Below are 27,679 nucleotides of genomic sequence, written 5' to 3'. Positions count from 1 at the left end.
TAAGTGCAAATATTTATCAAGTGCTTCAGAGCCTGCGTGTAATGTTGCCCCGTATCTCGGCCGCGACGGCCGTGCTGAAGCTGGTCTGGACTCACGGATCCTGGTAGGGCTCGGCTTGTTCTGACCTGCAGGAGTGGTGTTCTGGAAACGGCTCAGGAGGCCTGGCCTGACTGTCCACCCCCATCCTTCGTGGCTGACCCTTCGGGACTCCTTGGTGCTGAGTGTTGCTTGTTGGTGGGGTGGATACATGAGCGTCAGAATCTGACCGGGGTCCCTGCTCCCATCTAATGCTGTGTAAAGTTATTTAATTCCTCAGAACTTTAATTTGTGTGTGTAAGAAATGGGAGCCCCAGCACAGCGTAACGCATGTCTCAAAATCATCAATTTCCCTGTCCATTCTCAGGCATGGAGTGAGTCAGGTGATTCATGCACAGAAGATTTTGCAGGCAGAAATCATGTTTCAAAGGAGAATAGACCAATAAAATTTACATAGGACTTTTTACGATGTTTCATAAAATGAAATCCTGATAAAGCCCAAGGCATATCTGTGAACAGAGCATCCTGAGTGGCAGAATTTGGTTCATCTCCCTGAAAATTGGTCCTCTTGTCGGGAAAGGTCGTTGGAGATGGCTCCGTCTAGTGGTTCCAGTGCCTCCCCAGATGTGTGGATGAGAGAAGCATGTGCATCATGGGCAGGAACCACGTGGGTCGGGTCACTGAGCCGATTCTCGCTCCGTGGATGTCCTGACACAAGCCCCAAGTGTTTGAGGTCCTTGACCAAACCCTGTGCTCGTGCGCTCCTCTCAGACGCTGCTGGGAGTGGGCTGTGCCCACGGAGATGCGGGACGGGATGCACGGCCCCTTCCATCACATGCCTCCCATGGCGGCTCTCCTTCAGGCTGGCACAGCGCAAGCCGCCCTTCACTCCCCATGGTTTGAACAGCACGTGGGGCTTTCCCGTGGCTCTCTGTCTGCCGTGCAGCACGCCTGAAGATTTCCTCCTCCGAGGAGAAGTCACGGCAGAGAGTCCCCCAAGTGTCAGGAGATGCCGCTCAGCGGACCGGATTTGCAGGAGGTCAGAAGAGGGATCTGGTGTCCCTCAGGCACCCTGGCTTGTCGGCGCTGTGTGGTTGAGCTTCTTCGATGCCCCAGAGGGGGAGGTTTAAGATCATGTGCAAATACCTGGTGTCTGTTTCCTGTGCTCCGTGGGACATTTCCAGGTCTTCTCTGCTGTTGTCCCTGCCGGGCGGCTGCCCCCAGAGGTTGGCTGCAATGGGCTGGCATGCGCCCCCAGCACTTGGCTTTGATGGGGGCTCAGGCATAGGAGGGCGTCCGTGCGTCCGGTGTGTTTTCTGAGGGACAAGGAGGCGAGGGGAGTCCTGCCCTGCACACCTGCAGGGGTCTTCCTGAGGGAGCATCTCCACCACCCTCCCCCTTGCTCCACGCAGGTCAAGTCTCCAGTGACCACACAAGCAAGAAGCAAAGCCCACTGCTTGGAAACCCGCCGGACCCCTAGGCCTTCCAGCACCTCTTGTCGAGTCATTGCTCTCGTGGTTGCCCCGGAAACTCAGCCAGCAGCCAGGAAAAGCCACCCGTGTGTCCGAATGTTTCGCTCCCTGGTCTCCCTGTAGCTTGTGGGAATCTTGCTGTCTTCCCTGCGAGGCTGCCCTCAGCGCTCCTGCTGGGAGTGAAATCAGTCCAAGTTCACGAGGGGCCCCACTGCTGCTCACAAACGCTGGAGCCACGTCTGTGGGTCTCAGTTGCACGTCAAGGTGATTCCTTGAGGCTGGCTTCCTTCCAGTGTGATAAAGCACCGATAAACAGGTCCTCTTAATTTTCAGCTGCTAATTCCCCACTCACCTGTACCCGCGGCCCCGTAACAATACACTTAGCACACGTTACGGTCAGGACTTGAGCTGTCTGTGGCTGTGGCGAGGTTCCTCAGAAGGACTTCCGACCCCTGACACAGCTTCTAGGATCATGGGGTTTTTGTACGTAAGCGGACAGCAGCTGTCACGTTAGGAAGCACCCCCTCCGGAGGGTCCTGCACCTGTCTGGCTCTTGCAGACTCTGACAGGACTCGTGCTTTGTGGCCTCGCTGTCTCACGGGCTGGAACTTTATGTGGAGTATTTTCTTTCCCGAGTGTTCTTATCTGCTCAGTGCCCTTTGTATTCAGATCAGAAAGTAGGCACTGAGCACCTGCAGATGTGTGAGGGGATTTTATAAATGCGTGTGTTTTATGAGAATATAGATTTTAGCCTCAGGGTCACTGCGAAGCCTGGAAATATCAATGTCCACAGAAGTCTGTTGGCAAAGGGTAACGTTCACCCTTTTCTCCAAAGCTTTGGCTAACTCTCGGCCTAAAGTTATTAACTGCTTGACCTCGTTTCCTCAGCTGTTCTTGGAGGATTCGAGGTGTGATTCTTCCTCTTAATTTAAAACCTCTTTGGCAGCAGAATAGATCATCAACAGAGACCTCGCACGTTTCTGTTGTTCCAGCCCTGACTTGACCCCTCTGTAGTGTTTGACCTCCCAGTTCTTCCCGCCCTGCTGTCCCCTGGGCCGTGGACATCCCGTTCGCTCCTGGATGCTGCCTCCGGCCCCCCCTTGACCTTCACATACCACCAAGCCCGGGCTCTGACCCTCCGGTGTGATGGGTCCCCCCTGCTGTCGGGGTCATACATCAGCGCGGACCTGAGTCCTGCTCTCCGGCCGCGTTCCCAGCTGTGCCGAAGGCTCCCCCGTCCTCGTGCACCCGCACTCAGCCCCACGGTGTCCATGTGGGTCCGTCCTCGGAGCCCCCTACCCCCCAAGCATGGCCATGTTTACACAGCCTGGATGGTTGTGTGTCTTCTGTCCACAGCTGCCCTGCTGTCCAGCCCCCGTGGCTCCTGTTGGGGGGCTTTCTAAGTTGGCTGCGGCACCACCAGGGATGACACATAACCTATCCTATCACTCGGCACTTTAAAACCTTTTGGTGCCTCTACGTGGCTAGAGCCCCGCCATGTCCACCCTGGTGGGCTGGCATCCACAGCCCTGCTTTCCCTCCAGCGTGTCTGGAACCTGCACGGAGGAGTCTCCAGGAGCCATTCATGCCTGTCCTTGCTCACCGCAGAGCTCACGGCTGATCTGGGACTGGCCGCCCAATCCAGCACCTCTCCTGGGGCCTGAGGGGTCCGCTGGGCTCTCAGGGCTGGTCTACCCCCCCGTCTCCCCCTCTGTCCCTCCCTCCTCATTTTCCTCACCTCGATTTCAGCTGCTGCCTGGGGTTTGCTCTCAGCGGAGTCATGTTACTCATTGTTTCATTCCCAGCGTCCAGTCCAGTGTAGACGGTTGCATACTGTTTGTGCGGCTGACCCAGCTGGGCTTGTTTTCTCCCTGCACCTGCCCCGTCCTTTGGGGGCTTCCTCTGTCCTCTCCTCTGCAGATCCACCTGCAGCCGATGAAGTACCAGAGCTTCAGGGGCGTGAGGCTGGCTGGCTTCCGTCGTCCCGTGGCTGGCACGGCACCATGGGCCCTCCCGGCTGCACAACCTGCACAACCCCAGGAAGTGTAACACGCTCCTAAGTCCCTGCTACCTCGAGGGTCGAAGAAGGATTCTGCAACTGAATAGTTGCTAGTATTGTAAGCTGCTCCTAGTTTAAAATTTCAAAATCTGTGTAATCGTATGAAAAAGATGCCAAGTGCAGGTCAGTCACGTGAAATGTGTGCTCCTGCGAGTGTCTGGGGTTCAGAAGCCCTGCTCCGCCCTGCAGCATGCCGGCGGAGGAGATCCTTTAGGACACCAGGGTGGGGCGCCTGGGTGGCTCAGTTGGTTAAGCGACTGCCTTCGGCTCAGGTCATGGTCCTGGAGTCCTGGGATCGAGTCCCGCATCGGGCTCCCTGCTCAGCGCGGAGTCTGCTTCTCCCTCTGACCCTCCCCCCTCTCGTGCTCTCTATCTCTCATTCTCGCTCTCTCAAATAAATAAATAAATAAAATCTTAAGAAAAAAAAAAAAGACACCAGGGTGCTCCTGTCATTTTAAGAAGCAATTTTTACCAATTACTTTTTTCTAATGCTCTTAAGTAACTGAATTACGCTTTACATGTAATAAAATGTAGCTGTATGTGTGCAGTTGATGTGTTTTGAGGAAAACATTTAGCATTTCACCATCAAGCTCGTCATGCCCCCGTGCCCCGTTTCCAGGCGAGATGCCGTCGGCGTCGATGTTCTGATGCTGTCTGACCAGTCTTTGCCCCATTTCCCTGTCCAGCCCTCCCCTTCCCTCCACTGACTGAGCACCTTCTTCAGGAACGTTCCTGAAACTTGCCCAGAGGCTGTGAGCATATACTCCGAAGCCTCCCAGGAATACAGGTTTTAACGTGGCCATTGCCAGAGGAACAGCTGTCTACAGATGGAATGGGACGCACCAGGTCAGAAAGCTCATTGGCCATTTTCTTTGTTGGCTTAGGGTGCCTTAGGTGACGGGGCACACGAGTTCATTGTCCAGCTACCTGGAGACCCAGCTCCCAACAGCAGACCCCGTCTGCTAGTTTCCCCCCTTTTCTGTGGAATCTTGGAGTAGACTTAGCGTAGAGTGTGACAGCGTTGAATTAGCACCTTCAGGATTCAGGCTACAGCAGCATGCTGGACCCCAGGAGGGGATCCATAGGAGGTTTTGGGGCAAAACTGATGTGTTTGTACTGGAAGTCACCACCAAGCTACAGCGTCATTAACAATTATTACTGCAGACTCCAGTAGCCAAACCTCCTTATCGTGATTTTTAATAAAAGTATGTCGTGAGGGGCACCTGGGTGGCTCAGTGGGTTAAGTGGCTGCCTTCAGCTCAGGTCATGATCCCAGGGTCCTGGGATCGAGCCCCGCATCGGGCTCCCTGCTCCGTGGGAAGCCTGCTTCTCCCTCTCCCACTCCCCCTGCTTGTGTTCCCTCTCTCGCTGTGTCTCTCTGTCAAATAAATAAAATCTTTTTTAAAAAAGTGTGTCTTGGGGAGTTTTCTAAAAGCCTGAGTTCCTCAAGGACCCAATCCAGTAGAACTTGTCTAATTCTGATGCCTGTGGCCACTTGCTAAGTCCCGAGTGAGTGTGCGTTTTGGACAGACGTACTGTTGCCTCATGAGCTGCATTTACACATGGGCTGAGACTCTGGCTCTGTGGGGCAAGCACCACCGGTGTGCAGGGATGGTTGGGGCCCTGGGGAGCCCCCGAGAGTCACAACTCAGACCGCTGTGTGCTGAAGCAAGTCTAAATGCGTATTCAAGTGACAGGTAACAGCAGACCAAAAAACCCATCCTATTTCACTTTATAGACTACCAGGTTTTCTACATTCAAGTGCATTTTGCTTTAGTGACTTAAGAAATAGAATGTCTAAAGCATATCAGATGATGGGATAGTTGGTCTCACACGGCTTGTGCCTGAAGTAGACACCTGCTAACTTACCTGCCACAGAGCTGAGGTCGATTCTAATGCTGCTTCGTTCAGTTCCACCATCTTGGTATCCATGACCATGTCTGTAAATGATTGGATAAATGAGGATTACATGCAGTTAAAATGAAGTGTTTTATTGTCTTAGACACTTGTATCTGGTAGAAAACCAGATTTAACTGGAAGACAACTGTTTGGTGGGAGTTGGGGTGGAATTGGGGGTGGAGTGTGCTGAAGTGTTGAAATGTTGATATTTCTGTGACACATTAGGATTTTTGTTTAATTTTAAGAAGTTAAGACCCATCTCCAATTGTCTGAAACATTTCTTGCTGAGTATCAAATCTTAGTAATTTTGTAACTAAATATTTTTACCTTTTAAAAGATGTTTAATGATTTATACATCCCACGATGGAAAACCAAGTCGTCTTATAGTTTAGTGATTCATCTTCTATAGTTTGCATTGGGGGATTTTAGTATTTCTACTATGTATATGTGAGGTACTTTCCAGTAGAATTTGTGACAGAAATGCCAGCCATGCACACTTGAATTATAGAAGTAATTCCCGTATGTTCTCCAAAGGAAATGGCTTACACCTATTTCTGTTGAACATCTAGATGGCAGATACAGCAGAAACCAATACTATGATTCAGGATTATCTATTTACCAACAGTAACTGTTTCAGAAAAATACTAAAACAACTTGAAGCACTTTTATGGAAAGTCTGAGTGATTTGTTGTGAACGAGGCTCACGGTTTGGTGACGCGGTGATGAGCATCTTCAAGTCCTGTATTTTTTGGGGTGGTAACAGCAGAATAGAAATACTTAGAGAAATGGCAAGCCATCGTGTGTCTCCCTGCAGAGTAAAGGTGTAACTTCCCGTGTGGCTCTGGGGACAGCAGAGACAGTGGCAGGGATGGAATTTTCTTTCTCCCCCTCCGCTGTCTTGTTCTCGGGAAACCAGCCACATACACACCCGTGGGTGGGAGCTCCCTGGCCCACGCCCTAAGAACCACTGCATCCCACCGCTCTGCGCCCGGCTGGCCAGGGTCTCCCCAGAGTGCCCAGCTGCTTTGGGTGATCATCCCTGCTGTTCCGAGAGCACAGAGCTCTTCTTGGGTGGTGCAGGGTTACCATGGGAACAGAAAAGCAGTGGGCTCTGGCTGAGCTTTTGAGTCCTGTCTCCTCAGTGTGCATCCTTGAACAGCCGCACGCAAAGACTGGGCTTCCAGGCGTGCTGGCTCCCGTGCTGCAGGATGCTCCATAGGGATCGGAATGTCGGGAAGGATGGTTCCTGCCATCATTGGCTGTGTCCACATCCATGAAATGCCTTCTATGAACACAGCTGCCTGTTTTCAGAATGATGGAAAGACAGGTTTGTTATAACCATTAAGCAGTGATGGATCTTCAGAGAAGGTGTCGTGCGTTCAGGAGTGTTCTGTAAGGACCCTGTGAAACTGATCTCCACAAGCTGATTGTACCTGTAATGGAGCACCATTTACTGTGACATCAGATTCTCCCACCTGCTGATTGTTGGCATGCTTTACAGTGAGATGAAGAAAATCGTTAAGTGCAGGTCAAGTACGCTTATCAGGTATCTAGACATCATCGTGCCTGGTTTTCTTTGAAACACACATTCCGGAACTTAGACGTGTAAAGTCAGACTCCTACACTGTTGGTGGGAATGCAAGCTGGTGCAGCCACTCTGGAAAACAGTATGGTGGTTCCTCAAGATGTTAAAAATAGAGCTACCCTACGACCCAGCAATTGCACTACTGGGTATTTACCCCAAGACACAGATGCAGTGAAAAGAAGGGCCATATGCACCCCAATGTTCATAGCAGTGATGTCCACAATAGCCAAACTGCGGAAAGAGCTGAGATGCCCTTCAACAGACGATGGATGAAGAAGATGTGGTCCGTATATACAATGGAATATTACTCAGCCATCAGAAAGGATGAATACCCAACTTTTACATCAACATGGATGGGACTGGAGGAGATTATGCTCAGTGAAATAAGTCAAGCAGAGAAAGTCAATTATCATATGGTTTCACTTATTTGTGGAACATAAGGAACAGCCTGGAGGACATTAGGAGAAGGAAGGGAGCAATGAAGGGGGGGGGGAAATCGGAGAGGGAGACGGACCATGAGAGACTCTGGACTCCGGGAAACAGCAGAGGGTTACAGAAGGGAGGGCGTGGGAGGATGGGGTCACCGGGTGATGAGTATTAAGGAGGGCACGTGTTGTGATGAGCACTGAGTGTTACACGTAACTAATGAATCATTGAACATTACATCAAAAACTAATGATGTACTTTATGGTGACTAACATAATAAAGATTGATCATGATTAGCCAAATGCAAAATAAATAAATAGTCCTACCATTTTACATCATTCCCAGAACTTCTCTCTGGGACCCTTCACAGACCTAGAACCTTCCCAGAGACAGTAGCATTTGATGTGGGCGGGAGTTTATGTTCAAAGGTGTTCCCTGCGTGTTCTTCGGCAGTGGAAATGGCCTGGTGATGGGCAGTATCCATGTGACCATCTCTCCATTGCCTGAAAGTCACCCGAGCAAACATGAGACTCAGGATCGTCTGATCCTGATGTTGTAAACCTGCCTCACGTGACTTCTGCTCCTGCCGCTTCTGCTGTTTCTGAGAAGGCTTACTTACTTAGAGGCATCAAGCTCTAGGAGCTCAGTTTTCTGATCGCAGGATCAGTTGTCATCAGTTCACATGGAAAGTGAACGCAGATACTGAAATTAGTTCATGAAAATGACAAAACAGTCCTGGAATATCTGGATACTTTTCCTTCCTATTTTCCCTTTTCCTAAAATTTTAGTTTATCTTATTTAAAAAATGCAAAGTAGTACAGATTATGAGACATCGAACCACTGTGGAGAAGATGTTCATCAGAACTCCTCCCGGTCCAGGATAACCACCACTAAACACCAAATCCAAACAGTGCAAACTTCAGACATACTTTTAGTAAATGGGATTGTATTATATATGGTCTATTTCTGTAAAAATATAAAATGATAACTATTCAGTCTTAATAGAAGTAGTAAGTTGATGTGAAGCTGAGGTCATTGCTTTTTTTTGATATAGATGTCTCTTCATCCCAATGGATTTAATCCCTTAAAAGGCCAAGTATTAAAAAAAAAAATGAAACAATATGGAGAAGCTTGGAAAAAGTAGAATAGTGTTCTTCTCTCCTCTGCCATGAGAAGTGGATCATGTGTGTGCACATGCACATGTGTGTGTGTCTGGCGGCTGAGGTCTGCAGTGTCTGTGCCACGAATCCAGCCCCCACAGAGACTTCACCATTCCACGGGGGTCCCGTGCTTGCCACCACCCCTTTTACTGTGGCCTCACCATCTCGCCTGATGTGTTTTGATTTCTCGGTCGGTTGATTTTATTATCCAGGGTTTCTTTTTAACGCAGGCCACGGGTCTTTGTGATTTTCTCCCTGGCTGAGAACGCCTGTGTTTTCCTCTTATTCTCAAAAGAAAACTTGGCTGATCTTATGTTCCTGGGAGCTCGTCCGACGCTTTCCTTTCCACGGCTAGATTCTGGGATGCGGTTGACCTCCCCGGCCACGGAGGTGCATGGGTGCCGTGCTTCCTGTGTTGTGCACATGTGAACGGGGCCACTGACAGCCTGGTTTCTCCTTCGAGGGTAACTGGGCTGCTGTGTCGTCCCCGTAGCACATTTACCAACAGCACTGCTGGAATTAAACACGGTTCTCCAGATGATCACATCTGTACGGTGGATACCATTTAAACATGTTTACCTGTGTCTCAGTTACACAGTCGGTATTTCTCAGCACCAGCTGTTTTGTACAGATTTGTTGAGCAAACTGTAGACCTGTTCCCGCTGTGGTTTTTAGTGCTTGCTTCTCGTCCGAGGCACCTTGTCCATTCTCTCCAGGCTTATTTTCCCTCTCCTGTTCTGTTTTCTCATGAGAATGTCTGTCACGTTTCCTCCTCAGCCATGCCATTTACCTGGGTCATGGATGCTCTTCCATCCTATTTGTTATCATTTCTCTGGCTCTTCTGATCTCATTTCCTCCCTTTGATGTCAGTGTGCTTATCTTGAATCTTCTGTGTCAAGAACGTGGCTTCATTGTGTATCTTTTCTGTTGCTTGCCCATCCTGACTGACTCCTGGGTCCTGGGATGCTGCTAGTGTAAGTCCCAACTTCGTTTTTTACATCTCTGATTTTACATCTCCCTTTTTCAAGGGAGCAGTTGATTTTACTATTCTCTTCTCATTTTATGATGATCAAAAGAGGGATAATGCCGGATGCAGCTTTTCTCTACTATCTGTATCCAGAAGCCTGATCACTTGATACTCTTCCAACCAGAAGCCTGCTGAGCGATTTTTGAACAAAAACATAATTTCATGTTATTTCCGTGGGTTTCTTTTTAATGTTTATCATTTTTAGCCCAATCTTTGGCAACAAAAATATTTAAATAATAATTATAGTTTTTCAAATATTTCATCTATAAAAATGCTTTTATGACACACCATTATTTATCAAAGTGCTTTTGTTTATGAGGCACTCTGACATAATATTAAGTATCTTGAAATCTCTAAGTTCTAGAGACAAAAAAGGGAAAAAAGCTAAACTTTTCTTAAGGGTAAAACAAGTGCTATCTTAGAATTGATTTAAGCCTCGTGCTGTTTTAGCTTTCAGAACAATGTTGAAGCTCTAAAAGTTACTAGGGTTCATGAGCTTGGCAGGAAGCAAGCAAGGCTTCTTTTTCTGTATTCCTCTAAAGTATATGAAGATGTAAATGTCCCCCCAAAGTTTCTGTCAGTGTTTTAAGACCGAGAAGCACGGAAGAAATCTGTGATTCAGAACCTCACAGAAGTGGATTTGAGGGCTGGACAGTGACTGTTGATGTTCTTAGGCTCAACCACAGACTTGGCCGGGAAAGTGATCAGTGTGAGAATGCGTTTGAGCTTAAAACAGGACAGGAAAAACCCGGGAAATTGACTCCAGTCTGAAAAGGTGCTCATTTCCCTGTGTGCTTAACAATATTCGTATCCTTCATTCTGGGGACTGTGCTGAGCCTGCATGTAGATTTCCTCGGCTTCCATGCACCTGTTTCAGCTCCCGCCATCACCCCGTTTTACAGATGAAGAGTCTCAGGTGCTGAGCGCGGTTGCCACTAAGGCTGCACGGTTAACAAGGTGAGGACAGGGTTTGTTCCTTGGCGGTCAGACCCCAGAGCCCTTTGTTGCCAAGTTTAAAAAACAGTGCGGCACAAATACAGTTTTTCTAGTTGATTTTCAGAGAGCATTCTCAGTACTTCCATATGGTCTTATGACCTCATGCTATAATTAAGGGGAATGAGGTCTCAGTGAGATAGTCACAGTGAGTGTGTTTAACTAAACCCATGCTGAGAAAATTGTCTGCAAGAAATGAATGGTTTGCATTAAAAAGAGCCAAGCTTTAAAAGATGACCAGATTTTAGTAGGGCACAGTATTCAGCAGCTCCTTAGGAACAGCACCTGGAAAGTCAGCAAGCTCAGTACCAGAGGGCGTGTCTGCATTCCTTTTCTGGGCATGGGAGGGGCGTGGCCAGCACTGTCCAGTGGGGGGGGAGGGGCGTGGTCCGCAGTGTCTGCTGGGGGAGGGGCTTGTATGCCTGTGTACCCTGTGGGGGGAGGGGCTTGTATGGCTGGGGAAGGGGGGACCTGTGTGCCCTGTGAGGGGGTCTGGTGCCCCACAGTAGGGGCCCATACGTCCCAGGGTGGAGGGGCATGTGCCCCAGGAGGGGGACCTGGGCATCCTTCAGTAGGGGGGACTGTGTGTCCGATGGGAGGGGGCGTGTGTCCCATGGGGGGGGCATGTGTCCTGGGGGAGGTGTCCTGTGGGGGGGTGTCCCCTGGGGCTGTGTGTTCCATGGGGGGGTGTGTCCCATGGGGGGAGCATGTGTCCCGTGGGGGGGGCATGTGTCCTGGGGGAGGTGTCCCGTGTGGGGGTGTCCCCTGGGGCTGTGTGTTCTGTGGGGGGAGCATGTGTCCCGTGGGGGGGGCATGTGTCCTGGGGGAGGTGTCCTGTGGGGGGGTGTGTCCTGTAGGGGGGTGTGTCCCATGGGGGTAGTGTGTGTCCTGGGGAGGTGTCCCGTGGGGGGGTGTCCCCTGGGGCTGTGTGTTCCATGGGGGGGTGTGTCCCATGGGGGGAGCGTGTGTCCCATGGGAGGGCATGTGTCCTGGGGGGCTGTCCCGTGAGGGGGTATCCCCTGGGGCTGTGTGTTCCATGGGGGGGTGTGTCCCATGGGGGTAGTGTGTGTCCCATGGAGCGGCGTGTGTCCTGGGGAGGAGTCCCGTGGGGGGGTGTCCCCTGGGGCTGTGTGTTCCATGGGGGGGTGTGTCCCATGGGGGGAGCGTGTGTCCCATGGGAGGGCATGTGTCCTGGGGGAGGTGTCCCGTGGGGGGGTGTCCCCTGGGGCTGTGTGTTCCATGGGGGGGTGTGTCCCATGGGGCGGCGTGTGTCCTGGGAGAGGTGGCCCATGGGGGATGTCCCCTGGGGCTGTGTGTTCCATGGGGGGGTGTGTCCTATGGGGGGAGCATGTGTCCCATGAGGCGGCATGTGTCCTGGGGGAAGTGTCCCATGTGGGGGTGTCCCCTGGGGCTGTGTGTTCTGTGGGGGGGGGCGTGTCCCGTGAGGGGTGTGTCCCATGGAGCTGTTTCCCATGGGGGGGGTTATCCCATGGGGGGGGTTGTGATGTGGGGTTTAAAGCCTGAGTCCACTTGCACCTGGCAGTGTTCCCTGGTTCCTATGTGCATTACCATTTTTTAAAAGGGACCTAAAAAGGGAACAATGCAAACTAAAATGAGGGGTTGTAAATGATACAAGGAGATGGGCAGAGGCTGAGAGGAAGCCTCAAGGAGCTCTTGACAGGTGACAGGGTGGATTGGCTGTGGCTTCTGTGAGGGACCCCCGCACATGCGCACCCGTGTCTGCATAGCCAGGGTTAGTAAATCGAGCTCATGTGCTGGTTAATACCGTGTGTTCTGTGCTCCCACGTACGCTTTTATAGTGACCGGGAGCTGCAGCTTGGAATCAACGTTGTCTTATGCTCTAGAGGCATGTGCCGACCATGAACGCGGCCACGCGGGTGGGCAGACAGGCCTGAGCCAGTCCTCCCACCCTGCTTCATCCCACGTGGCAGGGGGCTTCCAAATACTCTCTGGAGGTCCTTCCTCACTCCCAAGTGGGCTCTCACCGGCCATGGCTGCACCTGCCAGGCTGGGGTGGGGGGGTCTCGGGGTCTGGCTCACCCGACGTGTGATCACGGCTGTGGGAGCAGGTGGTCGTTGTGTGTATATGGGAGCCGCGTACCCGAGACGCCCTCCTTGTCTGCTCCTACTTGGTCCCCGCTCTGGCCCCCTCTGTGGGTGGTGTTTGTGGTTGCTGGTTTTGGTAGGTGCTTGGAAAAGATGGTAAACCTTCATTGGTCACACTGTCGATGAGACCCAGGGCCCGGAGTCCTGTTACAGATGTCCATCAGCGGGCTGCTAGTAGGACCACTCTGACGTGTCTGCAGGTGGATGGAGGGTTCCTTTGGCCACATCACTTTCTAACAGATTCATCTCCTGTGCTGATGGACGGCTGTGTAACAAAGCACTTCATAGCTTAGTGCCTCGAAATGGCAACCGCCATTGATCATTTCCAGGGACTGAGGGAGAAGTGCGCTCCGTGGGGTGGTCCTTGGCCCTGGTGTGTGACAGGGTTGTGGTCTGCTGGAACTTTGTTGGGATGGCCGGTTGCTCACTCATGAGGCCGGTAGCCCATCCTCACCCGGGGCTGTTGCCCCCAGCCGCTTGGCTCCTCCGGGAGCATGGCCTGGGTTTGCCAGCCTCATGGCTGGGCTCCAAGTGGGATCCACTGAGTGAGCGAGGACACAGGGCTCTGTCGAGGACGATATGCAGACCACGGAAGCTTTTCTCAGTTGTATTTTTGTCATGTTTTATTGAAATTATTTTCTTACTTGGTGCCCCCCCCCAGATTATGATTTTTTTTTAATACCAGGAATATATTTTAAGTCTCTTATACCCATGTTTTATCCCCATGGTGGTGCCCGGCATGAGGTAAGTGCCCAATGCACGTGAGAATGGAGCTGACATTTAGGTTGTTTTTAATTTTTTGGCTTCTGTAATATTAAAACTGTCATTTCTAACTTTTCTATGCTAATGAAAGTTTCCTTAGCATTGTCCCTGGAAATGGAAATACTGGCTGGAAGTCTCTGCATGTTTGCAACATGCAGCATGTATGCATCAAGGATGCATATTTCCAAACTGTATTCCCCTCGGGAGGCACAAATTTTTTTTTTAAATATTTTATTTATTTATTTGACAGAGAGAATGAGATAGAGAGAGAGAGCATGAGACGGGGGAGGGTCAGAGGGAGAAGCAGACTCCCTGCGGAGCAGGGAGCCTGATGCGGGACTCGATCCCAGGACTCCAGGATCATGACCTGAGCCGAAGGCAGTCGCTTAACCAACTGAGCCACCCAGGTGCCCGGGAGGCACAAATTTATGTCAACACTGGCAAATATGAATGAGCCCCTCACAGCAGCCTTACCAGTATTTGCTTGTTTTAATTTGTTTCTTATCTTCATAAACTGGGTAAGCTAAAGCAACATCCTGTTATTACTTTGAGTTGCATTTTGGGATTATTGTTGGTTGCAGGTGGGCTCTGGATTTTCGAGCACCCATGCAATTCTGGTACGGACTTGGCATGTGACGTGCAATCCAGGGCTAGCATGTGGAAAAGGAGGGCATTTAAGGGGTATTCTGGAACCTGGATGCATGTGTTCAGCCTTTTTGCCTCGTGATACCTGTAGTTTGAGACGGCACACAAGAAGAAATCGGACTCTGTCCACAGCCATCCTACTAATTCTCTGGGTCCGTCATGGAGTAGAACTAATTATTCACCTAATTTCACTATCAAATGGATTTATGACCATGTTCTGGCAAATGCAGAAGTTTTCTTTGGTGCCAGGTAGACACTATCCCAGCAAATTGAACACTATTCAACATTGTTCTCTACCCTACTTGTAAGATCCACTTGGCACGATATTGTACATGAATTGTCACACTGTCAAAACGCTGTCACGTTTTATATCCTCCAATTGTGTGTAAACATAAATATCACATAGTGATCAAAATTCCCCAGCAGAGGGGAGTAACACCATAGGGAGTGGTTCTGCATCTTGACTTCAGGGCTGGTTATGGAAATATGCGTGTGAAAACATGGCGGTATCATCATCCACACACGGTGTGCCCATGCCAGTCTCCTGGGTGTGGGGAATAAGGTGTCCACCCGGGGAGGCGTGCACAGGGCCATTCTGTACTTACTCTGTATCTTCATGTGCATTTGTAATTATTTCAAAATAAGTTCAAAACCATCTTATTGGCAGATCTGTGAAGAGGTTATAGCACATTGGTTGAACATTATTGACATCGTGTGCAGGGAGGAATCCTTCCTGCTGATTCCCTAACAGCGGGTGTTTGCTTGAGCTCACAAGGGGACAGTTGTTGACCTTGATTTTGTTGGGAGTGAAGCTCTTTCCTGTGACTCCCACTGAGAAAGTTGTGTCTTCAAAGAATGCCATGGAAAAGTCAGCGTCCTCCTTTGTAAGGCAACCCTTCAAATATTCGGTGCCTGCATTGTTTACCAGGCAGGGCGTGCATCCTAATGTTTACATGGTGCCTCTGCCACTGGAGTTTCAGACCCCACAGCTTCGACGGTCTGTTTTGTCCCTATTCTCACCAAGCTGCCCTCGTGGAGTTTAGTCCCAAATGGTATTTCCTAGGAGAGTGCTCCTGATGTCCTATGACTGGCAGGATTAGAACTCGTGTTCTAGAGGTGGTCACGGGGCAGCAGGCCAACATTGCTGTGCGGGGATCGGCGTTGCTCAAGAGAGTGGTGCATCCGAACGTCTGTGTCCCACGGGTGTCACGTGTCTGTGCGGCCCAGGACCAGGCGACCCCGGGCATGCAATGGCTCTCACTTCACCGTGTCCAGTGCTGGGCAGTTTCTAGAGGTGCCTTATGGGGAGGATGCCATTGGTAGCTGTTGTGAGGGCCTCCTCCTGCTCACATGCCTTTTGCTGCAAGGTAACAGGTGCCGTAAGGAGAAGGAACTGGCATTCTCATGCTGCCTTTCATTTTTTTATGGGCAATTCTTTTTTCTCTTTTGTGACACAGTTTTTTTAGTTGACACAATGATACGTGTGTTTCAGGTGTGCAACATAGTTTATACTACGTTGTCTTTTAATATTGATAGCTCCTGATGAGTTCTACTAAACATCTTAGTTGTGAACAGAGTCAGGAGACTCACACGCCGGCAGGGAAAATGTTTCCGTGATTCGATACCATGCCTATGGATGCAGAGCCAGCCGATCTCCCTTGCATCCGTGTGGTCAGTGTGGCTGCCTCATGTCGTGGATGTGCCCTTTAAGATGAAGGTGCTAGTGGGGGTTTTTCTCATGGGTATTTTGTGGTGGGGGGGCAAAACAAGTCTGTGGGCTGGCTTGCTGGCTCTGGCATGTAATTGGGTATCAGCAGTAGAAATAACTGGCATCCTTATAAAAAAAAAAACCCGTGTAGGAAGGCAGCTGATTTGGGCATGGTGTGAAATGTATTTTGTGTCTTAACTGAAGTTGTTTGTGATTTTAGGAACAGGGTTTTTGGTTTATTTTAAGCTCTGAAATAAGAGAATTTGTGTTTCTCAGATTTTTTAGCAAAGGCATTTTAAAAGAGACAATGTGCTATAATGGGGGGGGGGAATACACATTTTCTGGTTCTTGGTTTTTGAAGAAGCCTTGTCTCTCTGGTAATCAGGTGCCCTGGTTATGGGAGCTGATGTGTTCCTTGCAATCTGATGGGTTAGGGAAGCTGTGAATGCATGCTTTCATGCAATTAGTTGAAAACGACATATATTCTTGCTAGAATAAGGTTTTAAGTATTTCCTATTTTTCATCCAAATTGATTAATGAAGCCAGATCCTGATCTGTCTCACCATCAGACTTATTTACTTCTGAAATTAGGAAGTATTTTTTAAATTGAGGGTCAAGATTTTGATCAAGATGTAAATGCCAGTTACCACTTAGAACTATTACAAAAATTTAAAAAAAGCTATTTGCAAATTGGATTGCCATTAGTTTCTATGAGGAAGATGAACTATTTTAGATTTTTTTGCACATTTATGTTTCAACTAGTATGTATTAAGGTGTACAAAGCCCTGAGATAGTGAGAACTGATACTAATTGTATTGTGTGATTTTAACATAATTATGATCATAGTAATTAAGAATTATATTCTTGAAAAGGGAACAATGTGAATATTTGTGTGTAAAATCGTATTTTCTTATTGATTCGTTATAATTTAGATGGTTGGCTGTTCCCACATGAGATAAAGTGTAACACATAGAAACATGACTTGAAATCCTACCAAATGCTTAGCGCCAGGCATGCCTTCGTTAGTGGGGGCAGCTCTCCTTTCCCCTTTGGTTGTGCTAAATACAACTTGAGTGAGTGAACATTCAGCTACACTCCGAGAAGGACTGTGTGTTCATGAAGACCAGCACGTCCAGCGCCCTGCACGGCCACCCCTCAGGGCGGTGGGTCTGCTCCCTGGCTGCCTCCCCAGGAGGTGGGTCTGCTCCCTGGCTGCCTCCCCAGGAGGTGGGTCTGCTCCCTGGCTGCCTCCCCAGGAGGTGGGTCTGCTCCCTGGCTGCCTCCCCAGGAGGTGGGTCTGCTCCCTGGCTGCCTCCCCAGGAGGCCTGGCCACCCCATTCCTTCCTTGCAGGGGTGCTGGTAACCAAATAAGCGAGAGCATGGGCCATACAGCCACCATTCCCAACCCCATCGGACACCGGTGAGGAGCAGGGGAGGGCAGGGAGCCGAGGCCCCCAGTGCATGAGGGCCGCTCACATTCTGTCCCTGGACCCCCCAGAGACTCTCAGGGGCATGTGCCTGTAATCTCACCCCCTTTGTTTACATGAGATTTTAGGGACTGTGCATTGTTGGCATGGGGGGGAGGCCCTGCTGCAGCCGTGGGACTTGCACAGCCGAGCATCGGGGTCCTTTTCTTCATTTTGGTCCAATGGCCATCCTCACTACAATGTGTGCTGCCTCCTCAAGGGGCCTTGGCCCCCGAATCCCCTGCCTGCCCATCCCTATTGTCCCTCACGCTCATTCCTTCTGGCCTTCCTGAAATAGATTCACCTTCTGTTAATTAAGGCCTAGTCTACATGTGTATCGAGAATATACCCGGTTTCTATTTTATTAGAAATTTCAGAGACCTCGTGTGAGCTAACTGGGTAATGAGCAGGACTGGCTGTTTCTATAATGGCTTACTTGACCCAAGGAGCACAGAGTAGATCTTTTGGAGGAGGATTTAACTGTCAAAAATTTGGTTGTCATCGGAGTTAATACCTGAAACAGACCTTGATGGATGTGCTGAGGTTTTCCGTACGGGTGAATGATGAAGTGGAATGTCTAAATTCAAGTGAGGACATGAGCTCTCTGTGTGGGATGTGCCCCCAGCTTGAAGCCGCTGCAGGGGAAGTGGATTGAGTAGGAAAGCCACAGTCTGTGTCAGCAGGAAGCAGAGTCCATGACCCCGATTTCACTCAAAGATTTGTTTTATTCTGCTAGGAATTTGCATTGCAAAGAACCCACGATCCCTCCCCCCGTTCATGTCAACCTGCCTCGTGTGCAAAACGGGCCATGTCTCCTGTGTCTTGAGGCGTGTGTAGCCCTTGCTTACATAACCCTGGCACTTTGTAAGGGAAAGTGACACTCATTTTAGAGATTATTATCTAAACTAGAGAATAATCACTCGCAAAGGCCCATCTATCTTCTCAAAATAGCTTTACAGGAAACTGCTGGATGTTGCTTTGTCACTAACAAGCCCCTAGGGTACTTGCATTTTTGCACACTTGATTTCATGCAACTGAAGGATAATCATGTAATTTGTCTTTAAAACAAGTTTCCAGGTCCTGCTTTAAATTAAAAAAAGAGTGTTCTGGCTTCATTGCACTTGTTCTTGTAGTTAGTATCAATGAGCTGAAGAATTATACTCAACAGATTATTATTTTAAGAATATCTTTCATTTGGTTAATCACCAGCTATTAGGGTATAAACATGCGTGTGCGTGTGCACACACACACGGCCTGCAGCTCCTGTTCTGTTAAAGATGTTCAGTGGAGCTTAATGAGATTTTTACAAAGAATCTGAGTGAGTTGGGGGGCTTAGCTAGGAGGCGGCCACCTCAGGGGTGTGACTGGAGGGACCTCAGAAAAATACCTTCTCTGGTCCCTGCCATACTTACTGTTCTTTCTCCTTTCGAAATTAATTCCTGAGGGTTTTGAAGCCTTTTTGTTTTAACAGCCCCCAGTTACACTTGACTGAAACCTCAGAAATCTCAACCATAAAGCACTTGGGTGTGATTTCCCTCGGGGTGTGAATACCGGTGTGACTGGAAGCGTGGGGCCCTGGGATTGGAGTCGCTGCCGAGGAGTCGGGAGCCGGGGACAGACCACTTTGCCGTAGGGGTTTGTGGTATTTTGTCAAGGGGGTTTCTCTTGTTCTTTAGTCCCTCGTGTGTAGATGGGTATGGAAACACATGCTGAATTCGAGGTGGGTTCCCGGAGTGGATCAGAACAGGAAGTATGGCTTTCGGAGGAGACACGGTCTTGGCCCTGATGCCCGGGCTCTGTGGACGAGGGCCAGGGGCGTGGCGAGCCCCTGCAAGCCTGTGAGCCTTGCGCCCGCTGCAGGGTGTCTCAGATTGGCCCCGAGCTGGGCTCTGTGGCACCCTCCTGAGGTTGACTCTTGAACTGCCGTCCCGTGACCTGCTCTTTTGACCACGCTTTGCCTTCCATCCCTGACGAGCTTAAACATCTGCCCACTTCTTACAGTTCCCTCTGTGTCTGGAATTAAACAAGAAAACACTGATGGAAACCTGTTTTAAAAACTGATATATCTTTGGGATAAAAAGTGCCCCAACACATGCCCTGGCTCTGGAGGCCGGTGCCCCCAGGAGCACCTGTCTGCAGTGGGTGACCGCAGCCTCCCTCGGCCGTGCCACGGTGCAGGTCAGGAGAACAGTCGGGTGCTTGTTAGATGCCTGATGATTTAAAATGTGTATCTTATTTAACCTCCTGACACTGTGCGGAGGCCCCTGCCAGTGTCATTCCAACTCAGGAAGAAGCCTGGGCAGGGAAGGTGTTTTCCATCTTGGTGCAGCTAATAAACACTGAGTCATGATGCCCCCAGGTCCGGTGGGCCCCCAGACGCCTGTTCTCTCTGGTGCACCAGGATTTATTGCCAGGTTGTTGAAAGACCCATGCTACTAATCGTCTTCCTCTGGGTGGCCAGGGGCTCTCTGTACGTATTTTAAACTAAATCATGGGTGTGAAAAAGTGAACAAGCGTTTGTTAAATGCCTACGGGGTAGTCCTGCATGCAGAATGCTGCAGAGCCTTTTAGCCTCTTGTAAACCGAGAGGACCGCAGAGGCTCGCGTGGCGGCTCGTGCGGCTGAGCCCACGATCGGGCAGAGATCCCGCGAGAGGGAACTCCCGGTGGGACCCCTGGGGCTGGGGCTGGACCCGGGTCCTGAAGGACGTTCGGGATGAGCATGTGAGGGGAGGAGCGGGGCTCTCCGAGAGGGCAGAAGCATCAGAAAGGATGGGAGCGGGTGGGGCCTTGATGACTCTGCAGCGGAGGTCTCTGGTGGTGCTCCCGCTGCCACGAGCGGCCCTGACGTGGGACGTGCTGGTGCGTCCTTGCCAAGGAAGCGGACAGCTGGCGCCATCCCTCTCTGCCGTGACCGGGCACCCGTGAGCACTGGTGTCACATAGAGCTGCCGGAGAGCATCCCTGCCCCTGCTGGGGACGTGTTCTCTTCAGTCTCTGCCCAGCACAGGCTCACCTGTCCCAGCCTCGGGCGGCCTGAGTCCAGGGCCAGCGAACCGTGGTCCCGGCCCCACCACCTGTGTGCCGAAGAAAGTGGTACCGGAGCTACACCCACTGCTCTGTGTTGCCCGTGGTGTTTTCCTACTACAGTGATGGTTGGAGCCGAGAACGTTCTCCTCGAGGGCCTTTGACAGGAAATGCCTGACCCCCGTCCTCACTGCCCCTCTGTGCTACCACACTTTGCTCTGGGCAGGCAGAGGCGGTCCAGGCGCTCACACGGTTAGGGCTCTCTTCTCTCTGATGCAGGTTGACGCAGAGTGCGTAAGTGAACTGGGCTACCAAGGAGGAGACCTGAGCAGGTCATGTGACCACAGGGTATGTCCCTGTGGTTCTATTTTGCATTAAGTTGGGAAGTTCTCCTGAAAGACATCACAGCTCGTGTCTCACTGGTTAGCTCACGGGCTCTTGGTCGCCCTGTAAGCGCGGTGCTGGGGTTGGCCAGCAGCCCCAGCAGCCAGAGAGCCTGGAGCCTGGTTCTTGTCCCGCCTCGCTCTGCACGAATGGGGCTGTAAACACACGTTCCTCCGGGCAGAAATCAAAGTGAATTCATCCTCACAACCAAGTCGGAGCCTCCTGCGTCAAGTAACGCGTGATATTTAACCAAGGTTCGTAATTCTTATGTTAATTTGGCTACTGTATTCTAGACCTTATTCTTGGAAGTGTTTTGTTACTTCAAAGGAGACACATTTCAACTGTCACTTCAGCTAAAATATCACTATTTGAGATTTCATCTTCTTGCCCATTAAAGAACTCTTTGGTGCCTTTTTGCGTGCGATTTACTTCCCAAACCTTGGAATGCAACGCGTACCGGGACAAGCTGGTGCAGCCGGGATAGCTGGTGCGAAGAGCGGTGGGAAGGCGGGCCGGCACTCCCAGCGGGGAGCCGGACGAGGCGCTCGCGGGTGTCGGATATTCTTGAAGCCCGGGAGGAAGCCGCTGAGCAGGTCAGTCCTGTTACACATGCTCTTGGCTGTCCCGTTTGGAAGTCATTTGAGTGTGTGTAAGTCCCATCACCCTTGTTACGACTGCTCACTATCACGCAGGCGTTATTCTTTTATAGTTTCCTACCCGAGAAACATGCCGCGTCACGTTGCCTCCTCACGCGTACGTACGGGCGGCAGCTCACTGTGGGAGCTCAGAAACCTCTCTCCCTCATGTGCCAGGATGTTTGAGGTGATGGTACCCGGGTCAGCGTGTCTCCCCTGCAGAGTTTCACCACCCAGGACAACTCCACAAAGTAAGATTTTTGCCCAGAATCTTATGTAAAAGAGAGTTCTCTCTGTGCCTTGAGTGTAACGTCTCCCCTCTGTGGACAGGGTTCGAGACCAGCTTGCTGTCCTCATCTGCTGGTGGAGGCCGCGTCTGGGTTTGAAGGTGAGTTAGTAATCCCTGTGTCCGCAGGGGATGTGGCTTATTTTACTTCGGATTCTGACTACTTCAGAGTTTGCTTTGGTGTGATTATATTTATAGGAATGAGTAGAATTTATGTTTTGGCCATATTCGCTCACCCGCTGCTTTTGCCTAGCTAGAGACAGATGTAGGATTGGTGATCCAGCCTTCGGCTCAGGATGAGATAGACTGATGACACCCTGGCCTTGGGCATGCGTGCCGATGCTGCACAGGGGACAGACTACCGCTGGTCCCCCTCCTGGGACAGCCTGTGCGCGTGCTTGGAGGTGGAGGGAGACACGGGAACCGCTTCTCCAGGAGTGCAGTCAAGTCACTTCGTGAACTTGGGCCCAGTATTTCAGTTGTCAACATGTAAGGCGTTCACCAGGATGCAGACACAGATACTAACGTGTGACGGCTAATGAAGGTATTTCTGTAGAGTCAACGCATCATTTTCAAGTAAAAAGTAAATTTACAATTACTCAAGCATTTATATGGTGGGGCAGCTTCTGTGGAGGGTCTTGCAAGTAGGTGAACTTGTTCATTTATTTGCTTTTGAAATACATGGAGGCCATCCTGTTACTAAGAAGGTTTTGGGCTCCAGAGTAGCCAATTTTGAAGTGAGGTGAGAGGGCATGCTAGAGTGTGGCCACGAATTGTTAACAGAGCCCGAAAGGGCATGTGTTTCGGGGGTCTTCAGACTCCCCGAGGCCCTTGCTGGCTTGAAGGTGGGCTTCTCTCCATCAACAAGAATTTGTTTGCTGATTTCTTACTCTGAGCAAATTGCTCCAGTCCCTTCTCTAAGGAGTAAGACCTTATGTGGCAAGCCACAGTTTTGGGAAATCTTCACACACACGATCTCCCTTCATTTTGCCCTCAGTCAGAGAGCGGGTGGGGGTCTCGGAGTTGTGACCATATGACGTGTTAGCCACATCGGCGTGTGTTTGAGAGTCAGGGGTGCTAACACCACTGTTGCCAGCGCAGTAGGCCTTAACCGGGATTGTACTGATAATGTCTTAGGCAAAGATGAGGTTGGTTATCTGGCGGTTGGGAGAGTCCTTCCAGAACACAAGGCTCAGAGGACGGCGCTCGCATCCAGCTCTGGGTTTGCAGGACCTGAGGGTCCACACTCGAGACCCTGGACACAGTCCGTCTGCAGACTTGGGATTGCTGGGAGAGTGAGTTTGCGTGGCTCTGTGGGGCCAGTGTCCACCGCCTCATCCCTCACTCACGTGATGGCTGGTCAGGGTCCCTGAGAGCAGGCAGAGTGATCACCAGAATCCTGCTGCAGAAGGGCACACGGTTAGTCTACCCCTTTCCTAGATGGATAGGTTGTGAGGCAGGGGTGGAAAAGGGTTTGCCAGAGTCAGCTGATGAGGAAGTGTCTGATCTAGAGCGGAAATCGGCATTGGCTTATGCTAGAATTCCTCCCCCGTGGTGGCCTCACGTTTATAGACTGCTCCGTATTCACTCTGCTCTGGGAGCAGGTCAGAATGCAGGCTTCGCAGGAAGGATCCTGATGTGTGGAATTGCTGGTTTTTCTTGGGTGTATAGGGGTCAGTAAGCTACCCGGCATAAAATAGAGTGTATTTTGTATCTTGGGTTTGTTCCAGGAAGAAGAGTTGAAATGGCCCACTTTGATTCCCGAAGACGGAAACCGTCTCGGGGACACAGCACGATCGGGGCGCCTGTTTGACAGCAGAGACGTTATTGTTTGCTATGTGGTTAGCTGTGCCAAGTGCAGCTAACCTCTCCGGGCTAGTTTTCAGAGCGATTTTTCCCTAATTACAGACCCACACATTGTGGGCAGGCAGAGCCCTGTCTTGGCGGTCTTGCTCTCAAGCAGTCAGAGGCCTGGGAAAACTGTCTTATTGATATGATAAAAAGAGATAAGGAGACAAAATAATTCCCCAAATTGGTGAGAACTCAACTACAGACTCCACGAGACTTAAGTTCAAATGATTTTTCTGAGAATTTGTTTCCTGGGGGAGAGTTTGTTTCCGCTGGGGACCCCATGTGACCGTGTGTGCCACCATGGGGCCTGCGGCGTGGGCAGCTTCCTGTCCTTGTGACGGGCAGTGTGGGGCCCCATCACTGTCCGGCTTCCTGTCATGTGCGCCCCACGCGGCCTCCTGGGTCACCTCCTCCCCGAGTCCCTGCCACGTGGCCAGGTTGCATGTGTGCAGAGGCGAGTCCAGAACAAGGCACGAGGTGCCCTAGCCCTGCCCTCCCCTCCCCCACTGCCGTCCCCTTCCCATCGGGAGGGTGGGGGGGCAGAGAATCTGACGCAAACCTAGACGCTCCTTCCCTGTTGGCAGTAAAGGTCTTCAAGAAGGGGCGCTCGTTCCCACTGAAATCAGCAAACCTGAGGAGTGGTCAAGTGTAACCCACCGTGGGGGGGACGTCGGAGGTTGTCCCCGTGAGCAGGCCTGCAGTGGCTGTAGAGAGTGGTGGGTGTGCAGAGAGAAGGGGCCCCACATGCCAGCATCACGACTGAGGGACCGAGGCACCAGGTGCTCCTTCCCAGGTGTCAGTGTGATGCTGCCTTTCGGGCTCTCCAAGGACACGATGTCACTGATAGACGTACCGTTTAGCGTGGACGCCAAGGGACGAGGGACAGACACCCTCTGAGGGGAGCAGAGCGTCTGAGATGGGGCACTTCCTAAGTGCAGTGGTCACATCTGGATGTTAGCTTTTACAGATAAGGAGTTCTTTTAAATTCTGGATGATTCTTTCCAGAAACTCTGTCCCGATTCACTTCTAGAAAGGTCAGGGTATTTTAAGACATAAAGCAGAATCTCGTTTGTGAGAGTTTGGTGGAAGGTGTTCTTTGCACCTGCCTGGGCTCTGTGGCTGTAACTGGGTGGGGCTGGGGGGCGTCCAGGCTGGGGGGCGCTTTACGCTCTGCAGTCATGTGTCACAGACCCGTCAGACCCGACAGGATGATCCGTTGGAAATGACTGACCCAGATTCTCAGTGGGGTTGTTGTCGTGTGTTGACTGTTAAGTGTGCATGTGGCTGGTTCCCGCTCTTCCATGCAGGGGCCTAGTCAGGGCCCCCAGTGTGCACTGTGGTTTTGTTGCCAGCAGGCCCTGCAACTGCACCCAGCCACTTGTCCACTGCCACGTGTGTCCCTGAGGTTGGGTCTCACGGGACCACGGGGGGACGTCCTGCTCCACGGCAGTGTGTGCATTCCTGTTTTAAATGCTGCTTAGTCCTTCCATCTGCAAGTGCTCAGACTACCGATTTCGTGAAGAGGTTGCTGTCCAAATGCTCTGCAAATTCCTGGCTGTCTGCTCCTTATTATGAATGGGGTTGGCCGTGGGCTGTTGTGTCTCTTTCTCTTGACCTCCAGCCTCTGGTCTCCATTTGCCTCCATCCGGCTGCCATGTGGCGAGGCGGGGCAGCTTGTGTCCAGCCTGGGTGGGATGAGGTCCTGTGGCTTGAGCTCTCAGCTGACGATGACTCCGCTGTGGGAGATTCTTGAGCTTCTCTCCCGTGTTGCCAGGTCCCCCTTGGCGACAGCAGCTGTGGGTGTGGGGTTTCTTCCTTCACAGAGACATGGGTGCCTCAGGGGTCCCTGTTGCCTTTGAACAGAATCACTTTCTCCTGCTGGGGCTGTGGGGTTTGAGGCAGAACTGAGTGACAAGAAGGTGACCCATGCTCTTACACCCTGATGGGGAGGGGAGCGGTGCTGTGGATTTGTTCTCTGTACCCATGCAGGGGGGGTAGAGGTCACCATGCAGTTTTCCAGAACTCACCTGTGCAAAAAGTTGAGCCCTGTACAGTATCCTGCGCCTCAGGGGATTAGACCAAATGATCCCTAAAGCCCCCATTGTTGAGATTAAAGACTGACCCTGCTTCCCGACCTGTAAGCATGGGTCCTTGTGCTAAGAGCGAAGCCAGGAATGCAGTCCTGGGATGCAGTCTGGGATGACTGCACAATTATTTGAACTCAGGATGCATGTGATGTAGGTGTCTGTGTTTTAGAAGCCACAGAGCCCAGCCACAGAGCCCAGCCCATATCTGACGTTTCCAGATATGCAGGGATCCCCTCTTTCCCCTCCCCATGCATGTACATGTGCACATGTGCACGGACACAGATGTGCACACGCACACACGCAGACACGTGCACACACATGCACGCACACGTACACGCAGACGTGCGCACACACGCACACACAGACGTGCACACGCAGATATGCACATGCACAAACGTGCACACGCACACGCACACACAGACGTGCACATGCACGCAGACGTGCACACATGCACACACGCAATGCAGATGTGCACATGCAATGCAGATGTGCGCACGCACACACACACGCAGACGTGCACATGCACACCGGCACACGCACACACGCACATGCAGATGTGCACACGTGCAGATGTACACACGCACACGCGCACACAGACGTGCACACACGCGCACACACAGACATGCGCATGCACACGCGCACACAGACGAACAGAGACGTGCACACGCAGACGTGCACACATGCACATCCACAGAGGAATGCCATTACCGTACGCGTCTGTGTGTTTACACATACATGTGTGCATGTGTGCGTGGACTCACGTGTCTGTGTGTGGATACACATGTGCAGCTGCAGTTACAATCGACTGAACCTGGAAATAGGCTTGAGGCCGCCTCTCGTTTTCATGGGCTCTGTGTCTCCAGGGGAGAACCCAGGCTCGTCAGCATGGCTCCCCAGCCGGGTCCTCCTAGAATCTTCTCACGTCGTGGCGTAGGTGGCTTTCTGAGGAGCAGCTCCTGCTCCCCATTCTCTGCACGCTCTCAGCCCCGCCTCACTGCCCAGTTCTGCTGAGTCCCGTGCAGCGCAGGCGGTGGACCGCGTCTGCAGGCTCTTTGTGGTGCTTTCCTCTCAGGGTCCTGTCCGTTTAGCAAACCTTCGCTCTAAATGTGCTGTGTGCCAGGCCCTGAGATGGCAGAGATTTGTAGCATACGGTCCCTTCCGAAGGAACTCCTCCTCCAGTTGGAAGATGGACGCCTAGACAGTGAGGCTCCTGCACTGTAAGGAGTATGGGATGGAGAAAGCTGTTGCGGTGCAGCCGGGGACCCTTCGGCTGAGGCAGCTGGCTGGAGTCCTAGCCTCAGGCACTCACCTCGGTGAGCCTGGAGAACCTCCTGACGTTACAGTCCTGCCTGGTGCACAGCCGCCTCTCCCGCACTAAAGCCAGGGCCATGCCTCCTGGGCTCCGTTTTAATTTACACGGTTGGGGGAGGACAGAGAGTTACAGGGACGCGGGGCGTGGCTGTCCCCAGAGTGGGTGCCTCTGACGTTACAGAGGGAGTGGCCATCACCGGTGCGGTAGCTCGTGGCCCATGCTCGGGTCCCGAGGGGTGCGGCATGGAAGCTGCTTGGAGGCGGTGGCCAGGCCATGTGGGGGTCGTGGGGTTGGGTGGCACATTGTGCGCGGACCAGCCCCAAGCAAGCGCCAGCCCGCTGTCCCGGTGACACTGCTGTTCCCATCCCTCCTGGCCCCGCGAGTGCTGTCCGACGCCGGAACCCCGAAGCATGGTGCCCCGCTAACCTTTCGCTGTTTGGGTTGCAGATGACGGTGCTCTTTCCCCGATGTGCCCTCGGGGCGAGGTCACCCGGGACCCCGGCGGTAAGTGCACTCTTGTCGCCTCTGCCTGCAGTCTGAGCCACTGGCTCTGCCGCAGATCGTTCTAAGGGTCTTCCTTTCGTTGCAGGTCACCTCCATGAAGACTGTTCCTGCACTCACCTCCACTCTGCAGACTGAGGAAGACTCCCAGCAGGAGCCGAAGAACACAAGGAGTTCTGTCACTGTTTAGATATTTTGTCATTTTGAATCAAAATATTGAAAACAAATTAAAT

At 51.5% G+C, this 27,679-nt stretch overlaps 1 protein-coding gene and 1 long non-coding RNA gene across 2 annotated transcripts in view; both read left to right on the top strand.

Annotated features, from left to right (window-relative positions):
- The window catches only part of DLGAP2 (DLG associated protein 2), an 808,900-nt gene that overhangs the window by 237,055 nt on the left and 544,166 nt on the right, over positions 1-27,679 (top strand). The gene's annotated exons all lie outside the window — the stretch shown is intronic.
- On the top strand, positions 20,900-27,678 carry LOC118356765. The gene is made up of 6 exons (XR_004819931.1): positions 20,900-21,028; positions 21,172-21,367; positions 21,587-21,660; positions 21,740-21,797; positions 27,393-27,449; positions 27,535-27,678. It is a non-coding gene; the product is annotated as an uncharacterized LOC118356765 (long non-coding RNA).

The sequence above is a fragment of the Zalophus californianus genome, chromosome 2 (assembly GCF_009762305.2).
Source record: "Zalophus californianus isolate mZalCal1 chromosome 2, mZalCal1.pri.v2, whole genome shotgun sequence".
In the NCBI taxonomy this organism is placed as follows: Eukaryota; Metazoa; Chordata; class Mammalia; order Carnivora; family Otariidae; genus Zalophus; species Zalophus californianus.
This window is presented reverse-complemented; position numbering and strand designations above follow the sequence as displayed.